The following is an 11716-nucleotide window of genomic DNA, read 5'->3' on the forward strand; positions in this document are numbered from 1 at the left end:
CGCGTGGCTGCGACGAGAAACGCTCCCAACTGGGATCTGGCGCTGAATCTCTTCGGAATTCCAAATGATTCAGAAACCGCAGATTGGGAGGATGTGCCATTTCCACGGAATCCACTCCCACATGACTCGATCACTTCCACCGTGCCAAAAAATGACTCTCGGGCTCCTCTCGGCTCCCTCTCGCCCTGCGTTTCATTAGCGGAGGGCGGCCGCCGCTGCGGTGTGACCTGACGGGAACGAGCTGCAGCGTCTCCATCTTCTTTTCGTCTCGTCCCACGTAGATGAATGGAGCGCGGTGGTCTTGCCCACCTCCCCCAGACCCATATTTAGAAGCGTGTAAACCAGGGACGCTGACTACATGACAGCGCTGTTCATCACTCTTATCACCCAGAGCTTGTTCAGGCCTTCCTCAGTGACATCCACTGGGCTCCGTCTTCCCTCCCACACACACAGACGGCTCATAAAATCCTGCCCGTGTGCGTCCTCGTCACCCTCAAAGTAAGGCTTCCTCCGTGTCTAGCCCGACAGGGTTCCCCCAACATATAAATCTCTCTGCGTTAGTGTTTGTTTGCATCCAGATGTTCATAAGAGAAGCCTGGAATAGAATGGTGTCTGCTCCTGTCTGCTTTTACTGCTTCCTCCTGCCTGTTTCTTGCTTCTTTTGGCATCTGACTCGCATATTCCCAACAGTGTGGTTGTTTTATGTGGATCTGGTAAGTATTTCTATTCTGTCGAATCCACCTTTTTAATGCCCTTCTACTGTTATTTTCATTTGGAAAATCCCAATCTTGTTGCATTCCCACTGGGAAAATGCATTTAAATGGACACAAATCCTCTTTATTTAAAATCAGATGCTTGTTATTTTCTAGGAACTTCAAGTGATTATTCAAGTTTTTGGTCTCTTTTTGCTATTTTTGTCCCGACCCTTAAACAACCTAACAACCTATGTTTGACAACACAGAAGAAGAAGAAGTTCCAAATCGTTCTGGATCAATAATATAAAGTTTATTTAAAATTTCCTATAAAAGGAAACGGTAAATGAGCAAGAGCTGGGCTATCAGCCCTAATGTCCTGGCAAGTGTGAATGTTTTGGAATGTGTTCAGTTCAGCGGGTTCTGTGTGTGTGAGGTAAATCAGTCCGTTCGCAGGCAAAAAGCAGGACCGGCTCAGCCGCACGCCCACCCTCCCCCGACCCACTCGCCCTTCAGACGCTTTACTCACATTCTATATATTGGAACTTCCTGTGCAGGATAACGTTCCCTCATTGTTTCTGTCTGACATACTTTGGCAAGAGCGCCAATGAAAAAAGGGAAAAAGAAATCGAAGCGGCCCGGCCAGAGAAAGAACGGAATGGGGGGAAAATGGCGAGAGGAAGAAAGAGACAGAGTGGGCCTCAATATTTGTGAGGCTTTGCCAACCCCCAAACCCATGAAGAATGAGAGCGGAGGGAAAAAGCCAGGACGGGTTTGGGCGGAGGAGGGTGGGAGTGGAGGAGATTATGGATACACGCAATCTTTAATAAAAAACGAGGGCCTTGGGTTTTTGTGGTTAGTGGTGATGGCTCCAGTTGTCTAGGACGACTGAACAACACGGCTTGTTTATTCGGGCCAGTTAGACCTGTTGTTCCATCGCTGAGGTCATCACAGCACGATAGGGCAGCTTATGATGTACTGTAAGCAGTGATCCAGGGGGTTCATTCAGTTTTGGGTCTGAGAACATTGAAAGAACCTCTCGTGTTCTTCGTTTATTACGATAGGGTCCATCAGACACTGGTGGTGACAGACCTCAGCTATAAATCAACAGCTCGTTCAAATTCCAGGACCGTGTTCAGAACTCGGTTCAGACTCAAGCCCAGAAACCAGCATCTCATTAGTTCAGCATCAGGCTGAGTGGGGTCACGCAGACACACTCGCTCCAGGGAAGACCAGCATCTGAGGATGGTACCGTTGGGATGGACCTGATGGAGGACCATTAGTACAACGGTTGTCAACGGTGACTAGAACCCTCGGTCTTGAAACGAGGGGCCAGTCCTGTGTCTCGCAGCTTTGCTAATCAGTCACTCGATGTTAGCTTCTTTTTATCCCATTTGTTTACAGTAAGAAAACAAAGCCGAAGGTTTTTTTTATCCACAAATAGAGGATTTTTTGTCTCATTGAGAAATTAAGGGATAACTAAAATGCTAAGAAAGCACAGCTCTTCCTTTGTTCCACTTCTGATTGGACCCCAATTGCAATCTGTCATCAAACTGCACGTTTTCCTGTGAGCAAACAGATGTGTGCCACATTAGCACTGTTAAGTACATAAACCACACCCGGACGGCATCGTTTAAAGACAACCAGATGCCAGTTCTCCCAATTATCTTCTCCTTACGCTGTGATGTGGCACGACTCATGTTGGGGCTGAAGATCTGCTAGAAATTTTTAGATTTACAGTTGCGTTGGCTGCAGCTGTAGTTAGCTGCAGAGCCCGGAGCCACATGAACCAACACCACAAGAGAAGACGACCGGTGTGAAGAAAGACCAGAACTGGAGACCAGCTCGGAAAATACCGCATGGCCTGGAACCGGGGAACCCTCCACATTGGTTCACTCCAGACCATTGTAGTATCTGGGCAGACTGTCAGATGGTGAAAAATATATGTTCCAGTCCACACACACACACACATTTATTGTATAGGCCCATACTGTATTTATCCAGCCACAACAATTTCACCAAAAATGGTTTCTTCTAACTTCTATACGAGATATACATGATAAATGCTGGGACTCCCCCTTAGCTTTAGATTTACATCTTCAGAAAAAAACAAAAAGCGGTCTCACACACACAATGCAACAGCTAATTATGCTTCTCATAGCCTGTAATTTCATGTATGATGTATGTTGCTTTTCTTTTCCGGTCCCATCCCCCCCCCCATCCTCCTCTACCCAGCGGGCCAGCAGGAGGCCCCCCAATGGCTCCTATCGGTGCTCACGGCTTCCTGTTATAACTGAGCTTTTCCTGCCACCCTTGTTCGCTCGAAGGTCAAACTTTGGTTTTTGTAAATCACTAAAGGAAAATCTTGACTCGACAGCCATGAATGAATCAAAAATAGCTGGATTTTGAAAAAGCTGATACCGTTTTTTTATTTATGGACTTATTATCTTATGAATGAATTAAACAGCACAGATATAAATGCAAATCCTGCGCTGTTGGCTTCTCTTCTGGTGTTTAACAAGGAGCTCACATCTCCGTGCTGCATCCTTTAGATACTGTCAGGACATTTGTTTAGTTGGAGAACAAAGCTCAGACAACAAGTTTTACAGTGTTTACTAGACCATAATGTACAATAAATATGTTATTTTAATCACATACAGTATGTGCTCCTTATTTAAATGTTAGGTTACGTTTATGATGTCGACCATCCCATTTTTTGGCATCACAATCAGGAATTACTTGATGGCTTTAGTGCGAATCTGTTGGCAACCTTGGCCTCAAATCATTGTTTCTTTTTAGGCCCGAGGCCAGTAAAACCCAAACAAGTTGATTAGACCACATGGGTGAGCGGCAGCCCATAGAAACCTGATGTGAGGGAAGGAGGGAGGGAGGGAGGGAGGGATTTGCTTAAATGTCTCTTATCCAGGGGAACAGTTAAAAACGTTACACTTGCTTAGGAAAATAAGTTCAACTGTCCAGACACTGATCAAACCTTCTGCTGCGAGGGGTCGCCACAGGCTATTCCTAGTCAACCTAATATTGAAGTTTGTTGGGACATTGGGGGGGGCTGAAGCGCCCCTGGAGAACATGCGAACTCCACACAAGATGGGACTCAAACCCTCGTCTCTGCGAGGCGGCTGTGCTGCTCCTGCCTCTGCACCACCGTGCTGCACTGCATGTAAATATTGTTAGCTCGTTTCTCGTTTCGATATCCTGCGAGAAACCTCATGACCACGCCAATTTTTACCACCAAACGCTGTTGAGTTGCCACTTGGAGCCACAGCCCGTGTAGTTTCCTGGAACAGTGAGAATCGCAGCTTCATAAGTGTTACCATTTACCGAGTCGTGATGCAGAGAGGCTTGCTGGTAAACAAGCCGCGCTACAAGTGTCAGAACCCACAAGGGACCTTATCATCCATCTCTGGTGATGCTGAACCACCTCTTCATATGCTTGGTTTCCATCCCACCAAGAACATTTGGTGTTATTCACTCTGGTGGGCGGCTCCAACGTGTCAGCGTGTTGCGAGATCCAGCTCGAACAGCTGCTATGGACCCAATTAGGCCTTTGATTCTACACGCATTCTGCTTTAGTCCCGTAAACGGACGGCAATGACACCATTAGGAGCCGAAGCTGAGTGAAAACGAATGAATGGATGGATGGATGTGCTGGGAAAAGAAACAGATGTTTGAAGGACGGACGGATGATGGATAAGAATGCGATAAATGTAAAGAATGAAAACAAGTTCTCAGCCATTAAGAGCTGTGGGTCAAAGCTGCTCCAGGGGTCTTCTGGTGGAGACCATGATGCTCTCTCTGGCCTGGAGCCACATCTCACACACACACACACACACACATAGAAAAAACATACCTAAAGACAGATTCACATGCTCTTAAGTCGGCCAAAAGTATCAGCGAAAACCTTTTCACCTCTCAATTTCCTGTATGTCGCTCCGTTAGGGGCTATCGGAAAAGTCACATCTGCTGTCCAGCACTTGAGGAAAATTAAAACAAACACAGGGTCCAAGTTAGAAAAATATGCAAACACGGCAGCGAGATGTAATCTTCAGTGTTCGCTTAATCCCTCCTGCGTCAGTTGTGTTGTGTGAGAGAGAGAGAGAAGGCAATGGGCCATTCTGGATCAAGAACCTACCAGGTATGGAGGTTTGAGGGTGTCCTTAACTCTTTTTGTTTTACATTATCTGACCACCAGATGTTTCCATGGCGTTTTCTCACTTCTTTGGTTGTCTGTTCCAAACCTTGTTCGACACAAGTCGGCATGAAATGGCGACCAGCTGTTGTAGTCGATGTCCTGCAGAGGATCCAAAGACCTCTGAAGAAGAACTGGTCAAGGGAAAATAGGAGAAAAGGTTTACTGGTGGCAAAGATGACGAAAAAAAGATTAGGTGGCAAAGAAAAAATGGCCGGAGTGGGCAAGCACAAAGCAGAACGTTCTCACGTTTGAGAACCAGAACCAGGAAATCCCAGGAAAAAAAAATGAGAGGGAATGAAAGAACCGGAGAGGGTGAGAACAGAAGTGCAAACTGCACAGCAAACAAACAGCCCCCGCTCCACTGTGGTGGGAAAACACCCCCCCAGCACGTCCAGCTGGCCGTGCACATACTCAGCATTGCCATAACGCTGTATTCCTTCAGCGTGATGAACAACAGCCCACTTCCTCCTTCCATCCCCCTCTTCTGGGTCTCTCTGCCCAATCAGGCAGCTGTGGGGTTTTTAGCGCTTCGCCGCCGCCGTTGTCGTTGTTGAGGCAACTCAAATGTCACTCAGCCTCTGAGGTCAGGGCCCCCCGGATCCACCGCACGAGCTGGTGTCTGCAGCCGTTGCAGAATGAAGCGAAAAGCAGGTTCGATCATAGTAATGGAATGAATAGAAGGAGTGAATCAGAGCCAAACTGACACCCTGAGACCATTTACATATTCTTCAGGGATTTTGTTTCTGATCTGTCTCATCTGATTCAGCCCTTTGCTTTATTGACTTGTAGATTTTTGGACTCATGGGGTTTTTTTTTATGTTGCTGTTAAAGGAAAGCGAGTTCTCGAATGTAAAAGCCAGATGAGAGGCTGATGGAGGAAGGAGGAAAAGACATTGGATGACAGCAGAAGCTTTTGTTCACTAGCCTAAACAAACTTGAAAAGAATGGTGCCATTTCTCTTCTGACACGGCATATTTCTGGCCCTCCACCAAGAAAGGCACTTTATATGTTTTCCTTAAAGCTCTTTAATGTGCCAGACAGCAGAAAGTGGAGGGATGGCCATTTCCTGATAAACTGGAATGAGGTTGTGGTTTTCCTCTGCTCAGTATCCCTGTACTCCCTTGTCTTCCCTTCCTTCGGATTGCCCTCAATGTCCTCCCTTCTATAGAAGGAGAAAGGCCTTAACTGGCAAATCCCAGTGGGAATGTCAGAGACACCTCTGGAAGCGTTTCCAGCGCCTCCTCTTGCTGGGCCACCACATCTGCTTGGCCTGATCCTGTCAAGGAAGACGTTAAAAACGGAGACTGTGGCGCTAGTTAACAGGGAAATGGGTCGTATAGCTGCTAGCAAAGACACTGGTTGCTTTTCAGCCAGCCTCAGCAGCTACACGGTGCCATTAGGAGGCCCACTGGGACTCGTTTGGGAACAGCACGGTGCCCAGTCGCTCATTGAATTCTGTTTCCGTAAACAGAGAGGCCCATCAGTCAGTGAGAAAACCAAAATACCCTCCCTCTTGAAAAGTGCCCAAACAAAACACCAAAATAAGGCATGGGCCCGAAATTCCCCCTGACCCCCTGACCCCCTGATCCCTGAGGTCCACGGCGCTGATTGGTTCTGACGCACAACTACGCAGACGCAACAACAACACGGACGGTTTTATTCTACTTCCTCTGATATTAAAGGAATATTCACAGGTGTTGCAAACGGCTCATCCCCCTGTGACCCAGCGGATCTGGACTACAGCTACTCCGTGGCCACCATGACCGGTACGAGTCTGTCCGACGTTTGATGGGATTGAGGAGAAATCCCGTGATCCCCCGGCAGCGCTGTCTGTGCTCACGTCCGGCTGCTGAGCTGGCACCTGTGATTGTAGCTGGACATTCCTCTCAAACAAAGCAACTGGATCCTTTGGATCTGCTTTTGCTGTAGCAGTCAAATGTGTCCACAGTGGGAAGGAAAAGCTGTTAACACGACCGGGGAGGTCCAAACCTGGGCAGATTTCATTGTTCCGTCCTTGGTTCGGAGTAAAATGTCTCACAATATAAATAAATAAACGCAGGACATTTATTTTGAAGGGCTAGTCTATAAACCTCGCAAGTCTAGTGGTCACAAAATGGGTTTGAGGAATTCAAATCATACAAAACTTTCCTTTCAAGACAGTCAGACGGTGGCTACTAGGAAGCAAAACAGATTCTTCCACGTTATTTCCAGTCAAGAGGTCTGAGCTGATGAGAAAACGTTAACAAGTGTTGATGTTGTTCGGGGCTTTTTGTGAAACATTGGTGCAGCATCTCCCAGTCTGTACAGTAGATCTGTTCCTCTCCATCTCACCTTTGCTATCCTCCTCCTCACCCAAGACCTCAGCAAGGTTTTCTCCTGTTAAAAGAGAGTCTTCCTTTCGCTGTGATACTTTTTGGGGGGTTTTGGCTCTGGGATTCCATCATTTGCCAATAGACTTTTTTTTTTATTACAAATCTGCCTGAAAAGTGTCTGACTGGGAATTTTGTGACTCTGGAGATGGTTTCAGTCCCCTCCGGCCATCTGTTGGATCTATTTTTGACCCTCTAAACAGTGAGGGCAAAGAAAGGGGTTGCAGGAAAACTGAGGAGTCAAATATGGCTGTGGAAGAATTTACCCCCCCCCCAGAGAGTGTACATGAACGTGTCTGCACACGTTCGTATGCGGGTCGATGCGATAATCCCGCTGCTGCCGTCTCCAGGCAACGAGGGGAAACCTGCAATTCACATTTGCAAGACTTTTCAAATAAAAGTAAAAATGTGCTGGCTTCCCTTTGACTTTTGGCCGGGGAGTAAATTGGCCGTGGGGGCCAGCTGGTTTGTGTCCCTGCACGTTCTGCTGACGCTCACGACGTCCCAGTTGTCACACGGGCTCTAAACGTGCGCTGCTGCGCACTAAAACAGGCCCCAGCTGCTGGGGCGTCTGTGACCTGACAGCTAATGACTTCCAATGGAATAAGCAGCTTGGAGATGTGGTTTCTGGAGGAGGGGAACTGGTAGTGCTGGGCGGGGGGGGGGGGGGGTTATGGTGAGGATGTTATAATGGCATATAGATATGGAGGCTCCACATCCAGGGAAGACATTAAATTCCCGCCTTCGGATCTCAGAGTCACACGTAATTGATTGCAGGGACATCAGAGTGCTGATGGGGGGGTTGTTATAATCTAATAGTCAATATAACAAGAGGCTCTTTGTCACCACTGTTTTGCTTCATCTGCCGTCATCCGTCAGAATTAAAAGCTCAGAGCGGAGCTGAAATCTGCGCCGCTGCTCTGATGGAACGTCGGGATTGTAAATCTGAACACGCCACTCTGACGGAGGGCGCAGACAAAATGGTTTATGCGTAGCGGGCTAAGTTGTAGCTGCGCTAACAGCATAGCTCAGCTGTAGCAGACGTGTTTCAGTGTTGCCACCTCTCATTCCTGCCTGCTTTTAGAGCGTCGATTCTCTGATCTGTTCATGTTTGCTTTGCTTTCAAAGAGGGGGGGGGGGGGGGGGGCAATCGTTCAAGGGTTTTTCTGCGGGTAAAATCTTGGAGCGGAACAGGCGACGATAATAGAAATTCTAACACGGAAGATTTAAAAGAATTCAGAGATGGAGGAACAAACATTTCACACTTAAACTTGCTTGTAGAAAAAATTCTAAAAATGTAAAAAAGCAACCAAATGTGCAGATCTGGCAATGATTTACATTCTTACCCCCCTTAAAAACACCAGCAAGATAGAATTTCACTGAGCCAAAGAGAAACAGAGCAGGGATCGGTCGTCTCTATTGGGATCTGCTGTGATCTGTCTTCATCCACCCATCTCCTGTGATCACCATCAAGGATCTGGAGGGATCCAACAAGGGATCCAATTATGTTTGTGATAATATCTGCAAACGTGAATGGTGACGAGGATGTCGTCCCAAGATTGACCTTCATTCTTCCTTTCTTACTTACTTACTTACTTACTTACTCACTTAATCACTTACTCTCTTACTCTCTTACTCTCTTACTCTCTTACTTTCTTTCTTTCTTTAGGTAACGCCGGTGCCATTGTATGTTAATTTAGGCGTCACAGCTGTAGACGTGATATCCTGAAGGCTGGACCAGACGGTCGGACCCCTGTGGAGCCCAGAAAAGTGTCGGTACCTCAGAGGAAGCGCACCGATCTGGCCTGCATTAGCTTGCCAGTGCTGTAGTGAACACATCCAGCCTGTGACCACAGTCGAACAGAACAGCTTCAGCACGGAGACGCAGCCAAGCCAAGAGAAATAGATCCCTCACAGAGCCCCCGCTGACCTGAAACTCCCGCAGCAGAGGTTGGAAACCTCTGGATGAAAACTGCAGATGGGTTCAGGCTGCTGCTCGTAGGGCAACACACACACACACACAGGAAAAAAGAAGTGGCACACAATGAATCGCACACATCCACGATTATCACTTCTTTGTCCGAGGTGCTATCGGCTGTTATCACTGTAATTACAGCAATAGAAGGTCATTTCCTGTGAGAGAGGAGCTTAATTGTGATGAGTCACTGGTGGTTGCTGCAGCCCCCACCCACAACATTATCTGTTGTCAGAGGAAGGCCGTCTTTTCCCCTTTCTTTTCCCCTCGACTGTTTCTCTGAACTCCTTCAGCTTATCCCTCCATCTGAGCACATTAGAGCCCACAGTCACTTCAAAAGACCAGCGAGGCCCATAAATCGCCCCGCCGTGGCCCCGGAGCTGCGGAAAGTCAGACGGAAGAGTTAAACAAACAATAGCTGGGCGAGTGGCTTGAGCCATATTGGGTCACTAAGTAGGATCTCGTGAGCCAATCAAGCAGTTGGATGCAAGAAGGTAAATATCACGCTTGGGTGAGAGTGGAGGGAAACAGAGAGAGGGACCGAGACGCTGAGTCTCTGCTGAGTGATGGAGAGAAGCAACAAAGAGATCAACTGCAAACACCCAGGAATGTTTTCTTATCATTAGACAGCTGGTCTGCCTGCTCTGATTCTGGGGACTTATCAGTGGATTAGTCCCGAGGACTGAGTGGTGATCGTTTGCAGGAGGGGCAGCAGAGATAGCCTGAGAAAGACCTCAGTCTGAACCATTCAAGTCCAGATGAATAGGGGAGCGGGGACCTTGGCAGACAAAGGCCATCGAGGCCTGTGGATGTTCAAGCCCAACGCATCAAAGTCATCTGCGCTTCCTGAAACATCAAAGCATCCAGCTGTTAGAGTATCTGGCAGGATTTGAAGCCGGGCAATAAAGTCTGGAGTCATTTTCCATTTGATTCTAGAGATCTGCTGATCAAGTGGGGCCAAAACTCACCGTCACAAATGAGAATAAGTGTGTAGGTGGTCCTGGCAGCCACGCCCCCTACAGGCTGGGGCGCTTTAACCTGCTGAGGCTCACGTCAGTGCACCTTCGCTTCGCTTGTATCGTCATCAAACATCAGGACAGATGCGATGGAACACAGGCGGATGGAAAGATACTCTAGGATGATCAAGAAGAGTTGAAGAAGGCGGATGGATTCTCCTCCCCTTAATAATGTCCCAATAGGGCTCCCATCCTGCACACAGGTGAATCACGTCCCAGTCACTCACACACAAACTTCCCACAAACCTGATGCAATTAATATCATTAAATTCTGGTGCCGTCAGTAGGTTATTCACACGCACGGTTCAGCCAGTAATTATGTGGGTATAATGACAGTGAAACGACACTCAGCATTTCCGTGTCTGTCTGGCTCTGGTTCTGTAGTTAATGTCAGCCGAATAACAGGAATAAAAAAACAGCTAACATACAGAAAATCAAGTTTTGCCAGTTCTCGCAACACAAGAAATAATAAATTGGACTTTTGTCTGCGTTGAAATTCCGTCCAGGTCGGTGTTAGCAGAACTCTCCTGATATACAAGCGACAGCCTGTGTTTTACCACGTATTCCGAGGAGCAGTGCCTGACTTTCTGGTTCTAAATATCACGGCTTATTAACCCGAGGATTTCATTTAAGTCCCTGGAATCTCCTTTGTGATCGGGATCATGTTAGCCAGGCTAATTCTTTGCATGCTGGTACAGCACAATACCATCCATGAGTAAAACCGTAGCAACCTTCTCCTTTTCCCTTGTGAGTTCATGGAGGATTAGGCTGGTTTTTCCAAGAAAGCCGAACAATAGGTTGGCTTCAGTCTGACCTTCTGATTCCCTAACTTGTGTCAATAAACGTCTTTGTTAGCGACCACAGTAAGACACAGGTTTACAAAAAGGAGCCAGGGGCCACTTGAAGGAGTAATCCTACAACAAACAGGTTTAGTTGGAAGCAACCTCTGTGTGAAACGGAGCATAACGTATCTGAGCCGGAGCCGGATAGAGAGCAGGATTTTCAGGATAGTCACAAAATGGTGGCGAAGCACTTCGAGTGCCTCCAATCAGCAAACGTTTAGGATGGGTGAATAGAGAGGCGAAGCAGGAACTCGCACCACGTCCATTCCTACTTGAAAATTCCCCTTTTTTAAAAAAAACAAAACAAAACAATGAAGTTATTCTCATTTTCCCGCTGGCCTCCCTCCTCTTTGTTTTGTCTTTCTGCTGCTGCGCCTGCAGGGGAGGCAGGTGAGTGGCCACAGCATGTCCAAGCATGCAGATGTCTGAGCAAGAAACCCTGGGAAAAGAGATGCCTTCAGACCATGGGAACCTTTTCACTCTCTGCAAAGGTGAGCTGGAACAGGGATTCGTCAGAGTCATTAGTCAAATTTCTTCAGCAAGTGGAGAAACACAGTGAGAACCATGTGAAACTGACCTGCGTTCAATCCATCAAAATGGCAGTTTTAGTGC

At 47.4% G+C, this 11716-nt stretch overlaps 1 long non-coding RNA gene across 1 annotated transcript; it reads right to left on the reverse strand.

The window, feature by feature from the left end:
* Nucleotides 1–924: 924 nt before the first annotated feature.
* LOC115253340 (uncharacterized) lies at nt 925–4985 on the reverse strand. The gene is made up of 3 exons (XR_003891664.1): nt 4843–4985; nt 4620–4683; nt 925–4522 (listed from the first exon to the last, which is right to left on the reverse strand). It is a non-coding gene; the product is annotated as an uncharacterized lncRNA (long non-coding RNA).
* Between the last annotated feature and the right edge of the window lie 6731 nt (nt 4986–11716).

Source organism: Takifugu rubripes, chromosome 17, assembly GCF_901000725.2.
Source record: "Takifugu rubripes chromosome 17, fTakRub1.2, whole genome shotgun sequence".
NCBI classification, from domain to species: Eukaryota; Metazoa; Chordata; class Actinopteri; order Tetraodontiformes; family Tetraodontidae; genus Takifugu; species Takifugu rubripes.